This window comes from Giraffa tippelskirchi, chromosome 1 (assembly GCF_054371585.1).
Source record: "Giraffa tippelskirchi isolate mGirTip1 chromosome 1, T2T-mGirTip1v1.2.pri, whole genome shotgun sequence".
Lineage (NCBI taxonomy): Eukaryota > Metazoa > Chordata > Mammalia > Artiodactyla > Giraffidae > Giraffa > Giraffa tippelskirchi.
Window position 1 is genome coordinate 140464191 of NC_137275.1, and position 19465 is coordinate 140483655.

Consider the following 19465-nt stretch of genomic DNA (forward strand, 5'->3'; position numbering starts at 1 on the left):
ATCTTGATTCCAGCTTGTGCTTCTTCTAGCCCAGCATTTCTCATGATGTACTCTGCGTATAAGTTAAATAAGCAGGGTGACAATATACAGCCTTGACGTACTCCTTTTCCTATTTGGAACCAGTCTGTTGCTCCATGTCCAGTTCTAACTGTTGCTTCCTGATCTGCATACAGATTTTTGATTTCTAGCCCCAAACAAACTTTTTTTCCTTTTTTATTTTTTTAAGATTTATTTACTTATTTTTTTGGCTGTGGTTGGTCTCCGTTGCTGCACGGGGGCTTTCTCTCGTTGCGGCAAGTGGAGGCCGCCCTTCGTTGCAGTGGGAGGCCATCTCATTGTGGTGGCCTCTTCTGTTGTGCGTAGACTCTAGGCACACAGGCTTCAGTAGTTGTGGCTCGTGGTCTCCAGAGTGCTGGCTCAGTAGTTGTGGCACACAGGTTTAGTTCCTCTGCAGCATGTGGGATCTTCCCAGACCAGGCATCAAACCAGTGTCTCTTGCATTGCAAGGTGGATTCTTAACCACTTGACCACCAGAGAAGCCCGTCCTCCTCAAACTTTTGACCATCATGATGTTCAGCTGGCATGTCCTTGTGTGTGGAAATCATTCTTTCAGTCCCTGAAATGCTAAAGAAAGCCAAGTTTTAAAACCCCTCATTTTGTCCATAAAGCTAATCAGGAGACTCAGATCATTCGGCCCTAATATCTCTGAGAGAAACTCATCTTGAGAAGCAGAGAGAACTAACAAACATTTCAGTAAATAAGACTGAGTGTAGATATTCAACGCAGACTATTTGATAGTGCCACATGCCCCCGGAATCCTTACAAAACACCCAGACTAGTTCCCTTTTTATTTCTCTTCCTTGGGAATATTGAACCCAATATTAAGTTTGCTTTAAGAAAAGAGAAAACTTAAAAGGTATTTACATCCGAGGCTAGCTGGAAAGCTTCGGGAGGTCCTTCTGGGTTAGAATAGCAGTTCAGGTACCTAAGTTTTAGCTGGGCTTCTACTTTGTCATATTTTCTGCTACTCAGATGATCTGCAAACACTTGCCTTAAAACTTTGGTCAGGGGACTTCCCTGGCAACCCAGTGGTTAAGATGTTGCTTTTCAATGCAGAGGGTACGGACAGGTCCAATCCCTGGTTTGGGGGAGCTAAGATCCCATATGCCTCACAGCCAAAAAACAAAAACATAAAGTAGAAGCACTATTGTAACAAATTCAGTAAAGACTTGGAAAATGGTGCACATCAAAAATATGACTTGATCAGGTGATACAAACCATTGGTCTCTCAGCTGCACAGGACACCAGGTCTGTTTTTGTTTGACCCGGATGTGTTTTATATTGTTGGCAACATTATAAAAGTTGGAGAAGTTCACGTTAAAATTTATATTTCCACTTCTCTGGAAATATCAGAAGATGTGTCCATTCTAGACCTCCATGCTGTGGTGACAAAACATTGGGCTGATGTTGAATGGTGACTGGCATTTCTATAGAGCTTGAGTGCTTCAGCTTGCCGCAGTTCTCTCCACTCTCTAGTAGTGTCCATACTTGCTTTCCTGAATTACTTGTCTGATTCCTGCAGAATTCAGGCAGTAGCTGACTCAACATGGGCTTGGAAGAACTAAACTCTTGGTCATCACGTCATGCCTTCATGCTCTCCTCCTGAAAGTCCGGGAGTCTGTGCTTCCTGTGTGTGTGTTGGTCACTCAGTCGTGCCCGACTCTTGGCAAGCCCATGGACTGTAGCCCACCAGGTTCCTCTGTTCATGGAGTTCTCCAGGCAAGAATACTGGAGTACGTAGCCATTCCCTTCTCCAACAGTTCTTCCCAACTCAGGGATTGAACATTGGAGGCAGTCTCCTGCATTGCACGCAGATTCCTTACCATCTGAGCCACGGGGAAAGCCCTGTAGAAATGCTTCCTGTCTAAGTGTCACTGGTGTAGCCAAACTGACTGAGGCCTTTGAGAAAGACTCCAGAATTGATTTTTGGAGACTAGCTTGTTTCTCTCTATCCACTGAGATGGGAATTTCAATTCAGTGCCTTGGAGATTCAAGAAGCTAGATAGACTGTAGCCTTCTCCTCCTTCTTGAGCTTTTTCTCATCAGTCAGGAGGAGACGCAGTGGAAACTCTCCGTAGACGTTGAACAAGCTGTGCTGATAACTGGAGCCAAGCGCATTGACAGTACTGTTTCTGTCCTCCCCCTCCTTTTGATTTTCCACACTCTTCTCGTTTTGCAGCCCATTTTAGTTGACTTTTATGTGACCCGGTAGATAGAAACTTTAATGTCAAGGCCATTATTAAATCGGTACCTACAGAAATAATCTGGTAATGCTAAACCCTGGCAGGAAGGATGTTCCAATTAGTACTGATAAAGGTCCAGTGAGCTGAAAACAAAAGTGAATTCAGCCAGCAGGAAAGACAGAGTACAGCTCCTCTGGCTCACTTGCAACATGCAGAGAGTCTCAAGAATTATCTTCCTTGTTAAGTATTTCATTTATTTCCAAGAGATAGTTTCCCTTGCTCTTTAATTTACTTCACTGGTCGGTGGGGACATGAATCTTCTGCAAAGATAGGGTTTTAGGAATGTTCAGTTCAGTTCAGTCACTCAGTTGTGTCCGACTCTTTGCCACCCCATGGACTGCAGAACACCAGGCCTCCCTGTCCATTACCAACTCCCAGAGTTTACTCAAACTCATGTCCATTGAGTCGGTGATGCCATCCAACCATTCCACCCTCTGTCGTCCCCTTCTCCCACATTCAATCTTTGCCAACATCAGGGTCTTTTCAAATGAGCCAGTTCTTCGCATCAGGTGGCCAGAGTATTGGAGTTTCAGCTTCAGCATCAGTCCTTCCAATAAATATTCAGGACTGACTTCCTTTGGGATGGACTTGTTGGATCTCTTTGCTATCCAAGGGACTCTCAAGGGTCTTCTCCAACACCACAGTTCAAAGCATCAGTTCTTCGGCACTTAGCTTTCTTTATAGTCCAACTCTCACATCCATAAATGACTACTGGAAAAACCATAGCTTTGACTAGATGGACCTTTGTTGGCCAAGTAATGTCTCTGCTTTTTAATATGCTGTCTAGGTTGGTCATAACTTTTCTTCCAAGGAGCAAGCATCTTTTAATTTCATGGCGGCAGTCACCATTGGCAGTGATTTTGGAGCCCAAAAAATAAAGTCTCTCACTGTTTCCATTGTTTCCCCATCTATTTGCTATGAAGTGATGGGACCAGATGCCATGATCTTAGTTTTCTGAATGTTGAGCTTTAAGCCAACTTTTTCACTCTCCACTTTCACTTTCATCAAGAGGCTCTTTAGTTCTTCTTCACTTTCTGCCATAAGGGTGGTGTCATCCGCATATCTGAGGTTATTGATATTTCTCCTGGCAGTCTTGATTCCAGCTTGTGCTTCATCCAGCCTGGCATTTCCCATGATGTATTCTGCATATAAGTTAAATAAGCAGGGTGACAATATACAGCCTTGACGTACTCTTTTCCCGATTTGGAACCAGTCTGTTGTTCCATGTCCAGTTCTAACTCTTGCTTCTTGACCTACATACAGATTTCTCAAGAGGCAGGTCAGGTGGTCTGGTATTCCCATCTCTTTAAGAATTTTTCGCAGTTTGATGTGATCCACACAGTCAAAGGCTTTGGCATAGTCAATAAAGCAGAAGTAGATGTTTTTCTGGAACTCTCTTGCTTTTTTGATGATCCAGCAGATGTTGGCAATTTGATCTCTGGTTCCTCTGCCTTTTCTAAAACCAGCTTGACCATCTGGAAGTTCACGGTTCATGTACTGTTGAAGCCTGGCTTGGAGAATTTTGAGCATTACTTTGCTAGCGAGTGATATGAGTTCAATTGTGTGGTAGTTTAAGCATTCTTTGGCATTGCCTTTCTTTGGGATTGGAATGAAAACTGACCTTTTCCAGTCTTGTGGCCACTCCTGAGTTTTCCAAATTTGCTGACATATTGAGTGCAGCACATTCACAGCATCATCTTTTAGGATTTAAAAAAGCTCAACTGGAATTCCACACCCTCTGCTAGCTTTGTTCATAGTGATTATTCCTAAGGCCCTTTTGACTTCGTATTCCAGGATGTCTGGCTCTAGGTGAATGATCATGATTATTTGGGTTTTGAAGATCTTGTTTGTATAGTTCTTCTATGTATTCTTGCCACCTCTTCTTAATATCTTCTGCTTCTATTTGGTCCATACCATTTCTGTCCTTTATTGTGCCTATCTTTGCACATAAAGTTCCGTTGGTATCTCTAATTTTCTTGAAGAGATCTCTAGTCTTTCCCATTCTATTGTTTTCCTCTATTTCTTTGCATTGATCACTGAGGAAGGCTTTCTTATCTCTCCTTGCTACTCTGCATTCAAATGGGTATATCTTTCCTTTACTCCTTTGCCTTTCACTTTTCTTCTTTTCTCAGCTATTTGTAAGGCCTCCTCAGACAGCCATTTTGCCATTTTGAATTTCTTTTTCTTGGGGATGGTCTTGATCCCTTCCTCCTATACAATGTCACAAACCTCCGTCTATAGTTCTTCAGGCACTCTATCAGACCTAGTCCCTGAAATCTATTTCCGACTTCCACTATATAGTCATAAGGGATTTGATTTGGGTCATACCTGAATGGTCTAGTGGTTTTCCCTACTTTCTTCAATTTCAGTCTGAATTTGGCAGTAAGGAGTTCTTGCTTTGAGCCACAGTCAGCTCCTGGTCTTGTTTTTGATGACTGTGTAGAGCTTCTCCATCTTTGGCTGCAAAGAATATAATCAGTCTGATTTCAATATCGACCTTCTGGTGATGTCCATGTGTGGAGTCTTCTCTTGTGGTGTTGGAAGAGGGTGTTTGCTGTGAGCAATGCATTCTCTTGGCAAAACTCTATTAGCCTTTGCCCTGCTTCATTATCTACTCCAAGGCCAAATTTGCCTGTTACTCCAGGTATTTCTTAACTTCTACTTTTGCATTCCAGTCGCCTATAATGAAAAGGACTTTTTTTTGGTTGTTAGTTCTAGAAGGCCTTGTAGGTCTTCATAGAACTGTTTACTTCAGCTTCTTCAGCATTACTGATTGGGGCATAGACTTGGATTACGGTGATATTGAATGGTTTGCCTCGGAAACAAACCGAGATCATTCTATTGTTTTTGAGATTGCATCCCAGTACTACAGTTCTGATGGCTATTCCATTTCTTCTAAGGGATTCTTGCCCACAGTAGTAGATGTAATGGTCATCTGAGTTAAAGTCACCCATTCCTGTCCATTTTAGTTCGCTGATTCCTAAAATGTCGATGTTCACTCTTGCCATCTCCTGTTTGCCCACTTCCAATTTGCCTTGATTCATGCACCTAACATTCCAGGTTCCTTTGCAGTATTGCTCTTTATAGCATCTGACTTTATTTCCGATGTTTAGGATTGTTGGGCTCAGTATTTGTGTGGTTGTGTGCATGCATGCTTGCTCCTGCACAGGAGGGATGGGATTTTAATTGATTTCTTCCCAACTGAATTTCTTTGAATTGCTATAGAGTTTGCCCCGTATGTCCACTGGGCCATCAGAGGAATCAGGGGCCTGTGTTAGGAAAAATGAAGCCAACTTTCCATGATCTTCAGAGAGATAATTTGATTGGCTATACTCAGATCAAATCTGAATCTCACATGGTTATATTAGACTGGGAAAACGTTTACATACTTGAAATGTGTTTTGTTGTTATCTGTGAGAAAACTGTTAACTTTAAAATGGTATTCTTCTTTTTACCCAAGTAATTCCTGCTTATCCTTTAAATCCCTTTATTCAAGAAGTCTTTAGTGCTCCCACCCTGTCTCTGTCTAAGCTAGGTGTGCCTTCTCTTTGCTCATAGAACATCATCTGTAATCTCTAGTATACTATCTTATGATCAGTGATTTGTCTCTGCCAGATTCCAGGCAATGTCTTCTTAAAAGAGTGTCTGTCATTCATCTTTTTACCCTCACTACCTGTCACATAACAGGAGCTTAGTATATGATGAGTGAATAAATGAAATGATGAATAATTGGATGAGTAGATAGATATGTAAAAGCATTTTTTAATGATTGTTGAGTTAGCATCATTTCTGAATTTTATGTATGATTGGACTAAAATACATCTCCCAGTGTATCTTCACTTGTCATTTTGCTTGCATTTTATGGGTTTGCAGATACTGATTTTAGGTCCTACTATATGATATGTTTTTAACATGAGCATGAAACATTTCTTTGTTCAAATTGTTAATCAGAGTTCTATGAAAAATGTGCAATGTTGAAAGAAGGACTTGACCCTAAAGTAAGTAAGGGTAAAAAGCAGATGTTTACTGAAATATTGGCAAGTTTGGCTTCAACAGTGCAGAGGAACCTGACAGAAGTTGTTTTTACCTCTAGGCCACTTTTCCTGCAGGGAGAGGATGGAAGATTTGCCAGCTTCTTCCCTGATCGGTAATGTCCCTGTAGAAGGGGACAAAAGGTGCTTCAGACTCTTAATCCTTGGGTTTAACCCACCTTATGGACATCTCTTCTGCTACATTTAAAAAAAAGAAAAAGTTGAACTCTTAAGTGCTTTTGGAGTAGATATGAACCCTCCCTCCAGAACTTGTCTTAAGGTAGCTGTCCAAACGCTGAATACATTTACTCCATCCATGCTTGTTCTCTTTCTGTCTTACGTTTTACTCTTACTGTTTCTGCCACAGAGATTTAAGGACTTGTCCAAGGCTGCAGGGTTCAAGTCTCCTACCTTTCAAGTTCACTGCAGCCCCATCATTTTGTAGGCACCTTGGTAACTCCCATCTCTACCAACAACAATAAAGATATTCTTTTAAAAAAACATGATTTAAAATAAGACCTTTTGAGTGAAAAAAGTCTCAGAAAGCAAAGATTTTCCGTAAAGCAAACACTTATTGAACTGAAACTTTAAAGAAAGCATGTTGCTTTTGTTGATGGCCTCATGCATCAGAGCTTTGTGCTCTGTGTTACTCTAAAAGCCAGCTTAAACCTAAGCCTTAAATGTGTTCAATGCAGGAGGCCTAGCTCTGGGGGCTCTACAGATAAAATAGTTTCAAAAACACACCATTCCTCTAAAAATACTCCAGAAGGTAAAACCAGGTTAGGAGTTTGCCTTGAGCTTTTAGCACAGAGGAGACACAAAATCTAAGATAGCTGTAACTTGTGCTGTCAATGTGGAATTTTAACTCAACAAAATTGACATTACTAGACAAAATGTACTTGCTAAAAATATAATATGAAGTAGAATTATTTAGTAGGTACTATGGTATAGTGTGTATAGATGAAACAACTGCTGAAGCTCATGGAAAGCTACAAGGTATATTTCAAATTATGGGTTTGGAGGAAATATTAAGATGTCATTCATTCATTCATTCACAAAACATGTATTTCTTCTTTTGCTATCCAGTAATCCTTCATTATCCCAGACAGATGAGGAATACTGGCGGTCATGACTTCCAGAGAAGTTGTTTTCTATTTTTTCTTCAGTATCTCATTCCAAGAAACCAACCAAAAACTTCCTATATCTTAAAGTTATATGAAAGATGGAGAATAAATGTCCTACTTGCCATTGTATAAAAGCCGTGCTCCTACTTGGAAGACCCATCATAGAAAGTTTCCTCATGGTTGCATCTGAGCGGTGAATAAAATAATTTTTTAACTTTGTAGATTAATATTTCCACCACATCCTACCTCTGACATGCATGTTTAATGAAAATTAGAACAGACTGTAAACTTTTATAAGAAAATTACTCTATCCATTCTCCATTGAACTTTATGCTGTTGTGACTTGGTAAGCTCTCTAGATTAATCATTTTGAAAACCAATCCTCTGAATCAAATTTCTGACATCTCTGTAATAAGTCACTTTTCATGACCATGTTGGAAAGTACTTTAAAGAGCTATCTAGCCCAAGGGTTTCTGTTTGTTTTTGTTTGTTTTTCACTTGGTATCCATTTATGAATGCCAGGGGAAATGTGAAAACTTGGACATTATAAACTGAAGGGCTTGTGTCTTTGTCTTTCTATGCAGAGAGTTTGAAACTTTTATCAGATGCTCTAAAGGGTGGTGGTTGTTGTTTAGTCACTAAGTCATGTCTCTTTTGTGAGCCAGTAGACTATAGCCTGCCAGTCTCCTCTGTCCATGGGATTTCCAAGGCAAGAATACTGGAGTGGGTTACCATTTCCTCCTCCAGGGGATCTTCCTGACCCAGGGATCGAGCCCATGTAGGCCGTGCATTGCAGGCAGATTCTTTACTGCTGAGCCTCCTGGGAAGCCCTCTCTAAAGGGTTGGTGATCCCTTACAAATAAAGAATAATTAAACTAGACATCTCTCTTTCCCCCACCATTTTAACTTGAGCACTTTTACAGCTTGCCTGAGATCCATTGTTAACAGTCTTTAGATTTGTATTCTTTTAGGTGTAACTCATAGTTGGCCAGTGGGAATTCCTACCAGTAATAGATGAATAGGGGCCCTGATGTAATCTTCCCACAGAGCACACTGTCAGTACAGCTGTCTTAGACATTGTCTTAGACCTGGAATTTCCAGAATCCATTTGGATATCATTTTAATGTTCATAAGAATGTTGGGGGCAGAGGTAGGAAATACAGGAAAAGAATGTGTATTCTGCTGTTAGGACATAGGTCTTTAGACTCAAAAGAGCAGATATCAAGATCTGAAGAAATATGTAATTCAAAGTGATACAACCATCAGAGTGGCAACTGTAGGCTCTATACTGATTTAAAGTTTAGAAATAATGTGACTAAAGTCTTAGGAACCTGGTTATGTGAGTACCAACTTCAATTTGAAGTCCCTTATGTAGAGTTTAATAGGAGGACTCAGGGTGTCCCTTAAGTTTTGCCAAGAATCCAGTGAGTGTCCTGTTAATATCAATAGTGGTGTTTGTTAGCTTTTTTATAATCTTTTTAGCCAGACAAGGTTTTAAATTAAATGTAGAAAATATTTAAGAGAATCAAAACTAACACAAGGTGCTTTTGTGTGTGTTTGGTATTTAAAGTTTTATAATGCTTAGAATTTGGTCCACTGACGGAGCAGTTTCATAATTCCAATTTAAAATGTGTAATTGAATAATTGATCTAGATATGTGATTTTAGGTTGAAATATTACTAAATTAATCTACAGTGTTGGACTATTTAAAAGAATTTGGTTCACTGTATTTATAAATTTAATTTGTTTGATATAAGAGATTTGTTTAATTACTCTGGAAAGTTTTAAGTCAGACAGTTGAAGTACTTAAAGGAAATCAAATTCATTAAATTTATAAATGAATTGTAAAATGCTTGAAGAGCATTAATTAACTGTTTATAAATGGAACTAGATGTTCCTGTAAGTCCTGTTAAAAGCAATTGCTAAATTTTAGATTATAAACAGAATTAAATTTGTAAGTTGAACTGAGAAGCTTAAAGAAAAACTAGGCTTTTAAATGTGCAACATGAATACATCAAACATTAATATTTAAAACCAAAGCACCATCAGATTAATCTTTTCAAACACGAAGGTCATCCTCAAGGACTCTAGAAACCGCTAGGATTTTTCTTCACATCTCCATGCAGAAGTATACATTCCTTTTTTCCCTGGAATCATGCAGTACTTTAGATACTTTTCCTTTTTCCGTTTTTGATAGACACATTTTTACTGGGAAAGGAAAAATCAGTGTAAATGTGATCTTTGGGAACAATTAAGAATGGTAAGGACTGTGACAATCTAAATATGCCTATTGGTTGGCTAATTATTGCTTGGTGATTATCCTGTGTATGCCAACATCTTTTGTTTTGTTTTATATTCCAGAAGAAGTTGGAAATTTAACGTGAAATCTCTCATATAAAAAACTTTGGTATCAGTTTTTAAAAATAGCTGGATGTTGGGAATATGGGCAGCAAAAATCTACATCTGAGAGTAAATTAGCCTTCAGGTCACTTGTTTCAGGACTTTGTTATAAAAGTGCTGTGAACAGTGATGTAACCTGATGTCAACCGTCCCCTTGTTATTCTGTGCCCCAGAGAAATTAGAACTCCATGACTTTCTGAGTGTCCCTAGAATCAACTCAGACCAAAGCATTGGTAAATAACGTAGCTTCTACTGAAGATTTTGAAGAATAGAAGGAGAGGAAGTTTAATGTATGTTCATGCACTCATGCCATATTAAAACACAAGAAAAACTAGATCACAGATCCCCCATTATACACATTCCTCCAGTCTTTTATACTGCTGCCCTGCTTGGGGTGGGAAGCAGAATGGTTTTTTTCTCTTCCTCTCTTCGCATGGTACTCTATAACACAGGCTTCTTTCTGTCCCCTTCCCTGATTGTCTTTGTTGTTGTTGTTCAGTCGCTAAGTTGCGTCTGACTCTTTGTGACCCCATGGATTGTAGGCAACCAAGCTCCTCTCTCCATGGGATTTCCCAGGCAAGAATACTGGAGTGGGTTGCCATTTCCTTCTCCAGGGGATCTTCGTGACCCAGGGATTGAACCTGAGTCTCCTGTATTGGCATATGGATTCTTCACTGCTGAGCCATGAGGAAAGCCCCTGATTCTCTTAGAGTTCTTCAAATTCCACTCCCCTTTATTAAGCAGAGCAGTCCGGTTTCATCCCATACGTAGGCATTGGGGGCACTCAGCAGAGGTTGTGGTGGTGCTGCTGAGACGGATAGAAGTCCAGCAAATACCATTATCTGGATACTGAGCACTCACAGCCCGTGCTTTCTGGTTTCTTGTCGTCCACCTCGTGGTGCTGTCATCCCCTCCTTTCTGGCTTTAGTTCTTGTAGCCACAGCTGTGATTGCTGCTCTTCCTGCATCCCTTAGCCTGTGCAATGTCGGTCCACACTGAGCTTGACTTCCCATGGCAGCACCGGCTTCTCTTCTTACCGCTACGTCCACCTACCGCAGGTGGGCGCTGGGGGCGCCTGCCGAGTAACACCGCTCCCTCCAACCCAGGCAGGGCACATGATGAGAGTTTGTATTTGGAAACACCAGCCCCCCCTTACTCAGATGGAAGAAGTATGAAGCTATTCTCAAAAATCCTCAGTGGGGTTGAATTCCAGTTGCCTATCCTGGTGACCAGTTGATGATGACATCTTGAGTATCTCCCTTCCTTTTCCTTGTCTCATGTTTTTATTGATGTTTCCCTGGATCACTTATTGTTAAGTTCTGATACCCATCTCTAGGGAGGTTCCCAAGTGGCTCAAGTGGTAAAGAATCTACCTGCCAAAACAGGAACCTCAAGAGACGCAGGTTCAGTTCCTGGGTCAGGATGATCCCCTGAAAGAGGGCTTGACAGCCCACTCCAGTATTCTTGCCTGGAGAATTCCATGGACAGAAGAGCCTGGTGAGCTACAGTCCATGGTCGGACATGACTGAGCACACACTCATGATCTACCTCTAGACCTACTTCTGGTGGAACCTGAACTGTAATGCAGGAGACCCTGGTTCAATTCCTGGTCGGGAAGATCTGCTGGAGAAGGCATAGGCTACCCACTCCAGTATTCTTGGGCTTCCCTGGTGGCTCAGCTGGTAAAGAATCCTCCTGCAATGTGGGAGACATGGGTTCGATCCCCGGGTTGGAAAGATCCCTTGGAGAAGGGAAGGGCTACCCACTCCAGTATTCTAGCCTGGAGAATTCCATGGACTGTATATCCATGGGGTCGTAAAGAGTTGGACATGATTGAGTGACTTTCACTTTCTCACTGTAAAATAACCTCAAACCAAATGCCACTTTAATGAGATAAATTAGGCTTGGAATTTAGTCCTTAGCAGTCTCCAGAGAAGACATATGCATTGCCAGCAGGATGCTACTGTGTTTGGTACTTAGACCCAGCGCTTCTCTGACTCACTGGAAAGAAAAACGTACTCTGATAGTAGCCTGCCCTTGATCATGGGCCTGGATGTTAGAAAAGGATGTTTTTCTCTCTGGAAGTTTTGATTCAGCAATTCTAATTTTAATAAATGGTGCCAACCCCTGTTTTTCTGACAAAATCAGTTCCCAGGAATCCCATCCCAACTTAAGGTAGAAGATAATGATGTTCTGGGCAAGGGGAGGGTTTGCTCTTTAAACCCTTTCACAGCCGTCTTCTCGCAGCTTCAGGATGAGGCAGCACTAATGGTTTTCTGCTCAACTCTATTCAGAGGCCAAGTGTACTCCTGAGCCTAGTGGATGCTTATGAAGTAGTTCATTATTCCTTGCTTAAGGTTTTCCATCTGCCTCTAAATCACCTTATTGGTGACTCAACCACCCCCAGGAAATTTGCTTCGGGGGAAGACATTTAAAATTTCTAACGTCTGACCAGGGAGTGGCTTACTCACGCAAAGGATGCAGTCTATTCATGCTGACTAGGCTCTAATGCAAACATTATAAAGTATTCATAAGCTTCCCTTTTGCCTCAAAATAGAACCCATTTCTCCATTTGGATAAGGTATGAGAGCTTTAAATGCCTGCACCATGAATCTGCTCACTTCTGGGTTCTAATTGTTTCTCTCTCCTCCTTGGAGGGTGGCTCTGGTGCGCTCTGCTTTTCTTAGCCATCTGTCCTTTTGCATTTACTCTCACCTCGTCTCCCTGTCTTACTTTTCCCTTCAGCCTTGTTTACAGCGCTTTTTCTGGAGGGGTACTTGCGGAGTTAATGTCCCAGGGGAAAAAAAAATTAAATATTCATGAGAAAGATAGTGTGGGCTTATGGGATCTGGGAGAAAGCAAACCAAATATATAGTAAATGAAAAAATTTTAACATGTTAATTTTAATACTTGAACAATCACTGGCATGTCTGTAGCCCCTCACAAGATGTAGTCTTCTGGATAGCCTGTGCTATACTTATTTTAGTCATGCATGATTTTTCAACCCCCTCTGTCATTAAATTAGAATATGATTACCTCCCACAGCCAAAATAGCTCCCTTTGGTACTAAGTAATATAATTTATTTCATAAATAGGATCAAAAACACCTTTATTAGATGGTAGTGACTGGGGAAAAACAGCATTTTATTAACATTTTAGTATTGACTCTATTTTATTACGTTTAATCAGAGTGGGATTTTGACAGCTACTGAGAGATGTATTCTAAACTTTCATCTGTGCTTCAGCTATCTTACTTGAAAGATGCTTGTTTTCTCTTTTAGCGTAGAAACCAGACTGTTGGTGACAGATTCTTTTCAAAACCACAAGGGCTGCATGTTGAGTTTGTCTGGGATCTGGGTTCCTATGGCTTTCTTTCTCTTGGTAGGTTCACGTGAATAGGGTCACAGAAAGCATAATGTGCAGAGCTCTGGGGAGAGGACCCCTGAAGATACTTCTCCCCACTTCCCTTCTTCCCATTCTTTTCTGTTTTCCACAGATTTATTTATTTAATAAATAAATAAATATTTATTTAACACCTGAGTTTCCAGCAGTCAACAAAACAGATATCTTCCCTTGTGGGTCTGGAATATAGAAGGAGATAGACAATAAAAATAAAGACACATGGGCTGTGACTTGGGGCGAGTCCCTCCTTCAGCCCAGGTGTTCTGGACCTGTTTTCTGGGTGAGTGCTGTGTTAGGTACCACCTACAGCTTTCACCGCATGGTGGCCGGCAGTCATGTTTAGTTGTTCCGTCACGTTTTTCCCTGGGGATGACAAAAATAGGCTATCACCTCATTTCTAGTTGATGGCATAAAAAGAATTACATAAAAAGAAATCTAGAGGAGACATTAAAGGTCATTAAAAAAAAAAAACCCCAAAAGAACCACTGCCACTTACCAGAAAGATGATCTTGCTCATGTTATTGGACTTCTGCATCTCAGTTTTTTCTACTGTAAAATGATAATGGTACCTGCCTCCACGGGTTGTCATAAGGGTTAAATAAGTTGTTATTTTTGATAGACCTCCAGTAATGCTGCTGGCATGCGATAAGTGACATCCACACGTAGCGTTTTGGTCTCTTCTCCTGTACGAAGCTTGAGCTTTTTGTCTCTGTTGGGTTGGTTGGCCAGTTTCTGCTAAACAGCTCTGCTGATGAAAGTCAGGGCCTTCTGACGGGCCTTGTGAACTTCACCTGTTTGTGCCCTTTCTCGTGTTGAGCTGACATCTCTCTTTTGCTCATGTGGCTTCTACCCCATGGTCTTTCCCCTTAGGAATCAGTTCAGAGGAATTTCAGTTCTTCTTCCACATGATACCTTCCTAATATTTGGAAAGTGTACACCATTGGAGAGTATTTTTCACTAGGCTAAATATCCCATAATTATGGATATTATGGATATCCCATAAAAATGGAGAAGGAAATGGCAACCCACTCCAGTAGTCTTGCCTAGAGAATCCCAGGGACAGAGGAGCCTGGTGGGCTGCCGTCTATGGGGTCGCACAGAGTCAGACACGACTGAAGCGACTTAGCAGCAAATATCCCAGGTCCTACAATTTTCTCTCAAAAGACCTAGTTTGCGAGTTAGCTCTAGTGTCCTCCCAGGCTACTGGAAGGACACACACCAGATTCTCCTTCATATTGTGTGGCTTGGGGTGTCCTAGTTATCCCAGGTGCTCACCTTGGATCTCTTTTCTCCTTATCTATTACCTAGCGTGGGATGGGATGTCTAGATGTGAATGAATAGGCCACAGAGTACTAGTCTACAGTACACAAGTAACAAGGTGAAGGAGCTCCTGTGCTCATAGAGCTGCATTCTAGTGACGAAGACAGATAACTCTGTTTCATGTTTGCTGGACAGGGAGGGCCTCTTTGACGAGATGACAAGTGGAGAAGGAACCAAGCGTGTGACTATCTAGGAAGGAGTGTTTCAGGCAAAGGGAAGAAAGAGCATGTGCAGTTACCCTGTGGTGGGAACCAGCTTAGCCATCAGATCAAGCAGCAGGAAGGAGGTGCCTATTGCTGGAGTGGATGCGAAGGAGGAGGAGAGTCCAGTAGACAGCCGTCTAGATCTCTGCTCATCAAATGGGATCCCAGTAACAACTCTCCTCTGGCATCCAGAAAGTTTAGATTCTCAGGGTTGGAAGGGACATTTCCCAAATGCCTCCAATCTCTCTTCTCCATATACTCATACTCAGCCTTCACTCAATTTGTACTTAGGTTTTTCGAGATGCCCTCTGTAGCAGTGTTATAAACACTAAAAGTTTTAAAACATGCAGATACCCATATATAACTGTTGCAAAAAATTTTTTTCCCGAATTGCTCTCCTAGAATTCTAGCACCATGTTCCCTCACACTTGTGTTCCTTTACTCAGTGTTTTATCTACTTGAAACTCCTCCTTCCAACTTATTCTTTTTGTTTTTTTAATACTCTTCATGGGGTTCTTGTGGCAAGAATACTGGAGTGGTTTGCCATTCCCTCCTCATTGGAAAAGACCTTGATGCTGGGAAAGATTGAAGGCAAAAGGAGAACCAGCAGAGGATGAGATGATTGGATAGCATCACCAACTCAATGGACATGAACTTGGGCAAACTCCAGGAGATGGTGAAGGACAAGAAATCCTGGAGTGCTATAGTCTGTGGGGTCGTAAAGAATCGGATGTGACTTAGAGACTGAACAATAACAACAAGTGCATATTCTGTAAAACCCAACGGGAGGGCACCGCCACCTCTGAGAGGGCTTTCCCACTCTTTGTATAACCACACTCACGCTTGGATAGTTAGAGGAGTCTGCTATTCTTTTAGTACCTGTTCAGATTTCTAGATTAGCCATGTATCACTCTGTTGAAATGGCTTACTTATTTCCTTATCTCCCTCCACTAGTCTTAAGCCTCTTGCCAGAAAAAGGTTCATCTTGTGCTGATAACTAAAGCTTTAGCAAGGTGCTTGAAACTTAGTTCCTCAACCACATCCTTGGTGCATGATGGCTTATTGAGCATGAACTAAAACATGCCCTCCAGGATTTGTCTAGCCCACTATTTTCTCAGTGGGAGAATGATTTGCATGTTGGGTAGTAGAGTTATCTGTTGGGTGGGGTCATCCCTTGCCTTGCATCCCACCCTCTTCACTAAGTGCCTCTGTGAATTTCCCAGCACTTCATAGGGGCCAGTGGTGGCCTCAGTTGAGAACCTTTTCTGGCCCGTTAACTTCATCCAAGCCCTGTGATCAGTCTCTGTGTTTGAGTAACACTAAGGCAGGAATTCACTGCTTCTTGTTCTGCCCATCCTTAGTCATCTCTGTAGGACACTTATTCCTCTTTATGTCAAAATGTGCCTCTCCTTGTTACAGAACCAGACTTGGGTCTACTCTCCCAATCTACTAATACTGGATTGTGGTGAAGGAAAGTGCAGCATTTATGATAAGGTGCTAAGAGTCGGACATGACTGAGTGACTTCATTTTCCCTTTTCCCTTTCATGAACTGGAGAAGGAAATGGCAACTCACTCCAGTGTTCTTGCCTGGAGAATCCTAGGGATGGCGGAGCCTGGTGGGCTGCCGTCTATGGGGTCGCACAGAGTCGGACACGACTGAAGCGACTTAGCAGCAGCAGCAGCTGTACAAAGAGTCTGGGACAGGTAGTACTCAGAACACCCAAACTCCTCAATATGTTTTAGCAAAGTTTTTCAAGGCAGAATGAGGGAGCGGTGGCCCAGGTTATGTGATCTGTTAGCACTCAGTTCTCTGATTGGTTCATGGTGAGGTAACAGGGCAGTGTCACAGGGGTGAACATTATCAATCTCTACACACCAGTAGAGATGGGGGAGGTTCATGGCCATCAAGTAGTTAATTCCATTTGGTTGCTGGTTTTCACATCTTGAAACAGCAGTAAATGTGCATCAGCTGCTATTAGTGAGCTAGAGCAGAGGATATGGGCAAGGGCTCTGTCTGGGGAGGGCCCCATAGGGTCCTACTCAGTTACATCCTAACTTCTCGACATTGATTCTTGTATTATCGTCTAGTGTACTACAGAACATACCCAGTGTTTTCCTTTTGTGATAGCCTTTCAACCATTTGGAGACATTTTTACTGCCCTCCATGCATTTACAATTTTTCCTTTCTCTAAGTGAAACAGTACTGATTTTTTTTTTTTTGACTGTTCCCTCTGATAGGAATTTGAGTGATCTCAGCTCTTTGTGTCAGTATGCATTCACTTTGACTGTCAGGCTATAATATTTTTACTCTGCTTTCACGTTTAGTGTTTCTCCATTGTTTACAACTCAAGCAGTGATAGACCTGCAGGGTTTTGTATGGGTAATATTTTTAAATGCATCAGGTCACATGGATGTTGCTGTAGCAAACGCTTCTTTGTAAAATGATTGTCTCTTTCTAGGCTTCTGGCAGGTGGCAAAATATTAGCACCTACTGTGTATGCAGTGCTGTGTTGAACAACACAGAGGACAAAGGGAAATGTAAAACACCACTGTTGTCAAGAAGATAATGAACTCATTAGAGCAGTTTACAAACATGGAAAAGTTAAAACCAGTGGTATATCAGTAAATGGTTAGCAACTGACTCTGCACGTTGGGAGTGGAGGGAAAGCCCTGATCTGCATTTGCTGATTTCTGTGATGAAAACTCTACTGTCATGACTGATTGCAAGCTGCCAGTATGATGTCATAGCATGTGGAATTGGAAAGAGAGGCAAGTAACCCTCATTTTATACTATTTCTTCCATATGCATATAACAGACATACATAACGTGAAGGGCATTGGTCATAGTAAAATATAATACAAATAACTAAACTCACTGCAGATGGTGACTGCAGCCATGAAATCAAAAGATGCTTCTCCTTGGAAGAAAAGCTATGACAAACCTAGACAGCATATTAAACAGCAGAGATAGCACTTTGGCGGCAAAGGTCCATACAGTCAAAGCTATGGTTTTACCAGTAATCAGGTACAGTTGTGAGAGTCGGACCATAAAGAAGGCTGAGCGCCAAAGAATTGATGCTTTCAAACTGTGATGCTGGAGAAGACTCTTGAGAATCCCTTAGACAGCAAGGAGATCAAACAAGTCAATCCTAAAGGAAGTCAGCCCTGATTATTCACTGGAAGAACTGATGCTGAACCTGAAGCTCCAATACTTTGGCCACTTGACGTGAAGAGCCAGCTCGTTGGAAAAAACCCTGATACAGGGAAAGATTGAAGGCAAACGGAGAAGGGACTGCAGAAGATGGGATGGTTAGATAGCAACACCTACTCAGTGGACATGAGTTTGAGCAAACTCTGGGAGATAGTGGAGGACAGGGGAGGCTGGTGGGCTACAGTCCATGGGGTCACAAAAGAGTCAGACACCAGTTAGTGACTAAACAACAAGTAGAGGGAACCATCCCTGTGAGCATCCTCTGGCTTGTCAAATCATCTGTTTACACACAAGTGTTCATAATTATAGTCATCAACTAGTTGTTTCAAATACTCTTAGCACTTAAACATTACCATCCACTTTTCAGTGATGGACCAAGCATCAGAGTATTATTTCTCATGGCTGCAACTGGGTCTTTTTGGAAGATGCATGCTCAGTTGCTTCAGTCATGTCCGATTCTTTGTGACTGTATGGACTGTAGCCTGCCAGGCCCCTCTGTCTATGGGATTTTCCAAACAGGAATACTGGAGTGTGTTGCCATTTCCTTCTCCAGGGTATCTTCCCGACCCAGGGATCAAACCTGTGTCTCCTGCATGTCCTGCATTACAGGTAGATTCTTTACTGCTGAGCCACCTGGAGAGCCCCTTTGGGGAGATGGCAAATGACAAAAAACCAAGATGAAATTAACTTAATGAAAAGTGACATTTATTGGTCACAAAATTGAAAGTACAGAGATAGGTTGAAGGTCAGGCACGTCTGGACTCAGGGATTCACACTCTATTCTTCCATCTCTTCTGCAGGTTGGTACCATTATAGGCAGGCTTTCCCTTGGTGGGGCAAATGTATGGCCTAGTTCATGCTTATGTTCTCACCATGCTAAGCCAGGCAGAAAAGAAAAACCAGCTCTTTCTCCACAGTCTAAGAAACTTGGATCCTTAGGCCATATTCTTCTTGGCCCTGGCTGGGCTGCACCTTCATCAGTGGGCTACCCATTCTGGCCTAGAAGATGTTCTCTTCTAGCCAAGAGTGAGTCTTGTGTCCTCTCTCCCTGCAAGATACATGGGGAGAGTTAGGGAAAGATATTCCTCAGAGAGTTACACAGGATACTGTTAGCTGAAGCCTGTCATACAAATGTAAGGAAGAGAAATATGGGACAGAGGAAGTCAGAAGAGATGATGACACAGTGAACACAGAAATCAGAAATAAATTGTACTATGAAGACTAGGGTAGAGCACGTATCCTCCAAACCCTTCTGGATTAGAACACGTACAGAACACAACTGTATAAACGTGTAAAAGACATTTAACACTTATGGAACAGCAGCTCCAGTATGGGGAGAGAGATTGTGCTCATAAGAGGTCATTTCTTCAACATTTTTGGAGTACCTATTATCTGCTAGACACTGTGACAGTTGACATTCATATTCTCATTTTTTTGTCCTTATACTTAGGAGAATTAAATAAGCTGTAC

The 19465-nt window shown here is 41.7% G+C and overlaps 1 protein-coding gene across 1 annotated transcript in view; it reads left to right on the forward strand.

The window, feature by feature from the left end:
- Positions 1-19465, forward strand: part of ELAVL2 (ELAV like RNA binding protein 2) — a 307766-nt gene that overhangs the window by 200506 nt on the left and 87795 nt on the right. Inside the window, exon 14 of the transcript XR_014056211.1 lies at positions 17244-17553. The gene's annotated coding sequence lies outside the window, so the exon portion shown is untranslated. The remainder of the gene's footprint in view (positions 1-17243; positions 17554-19465) is intronic.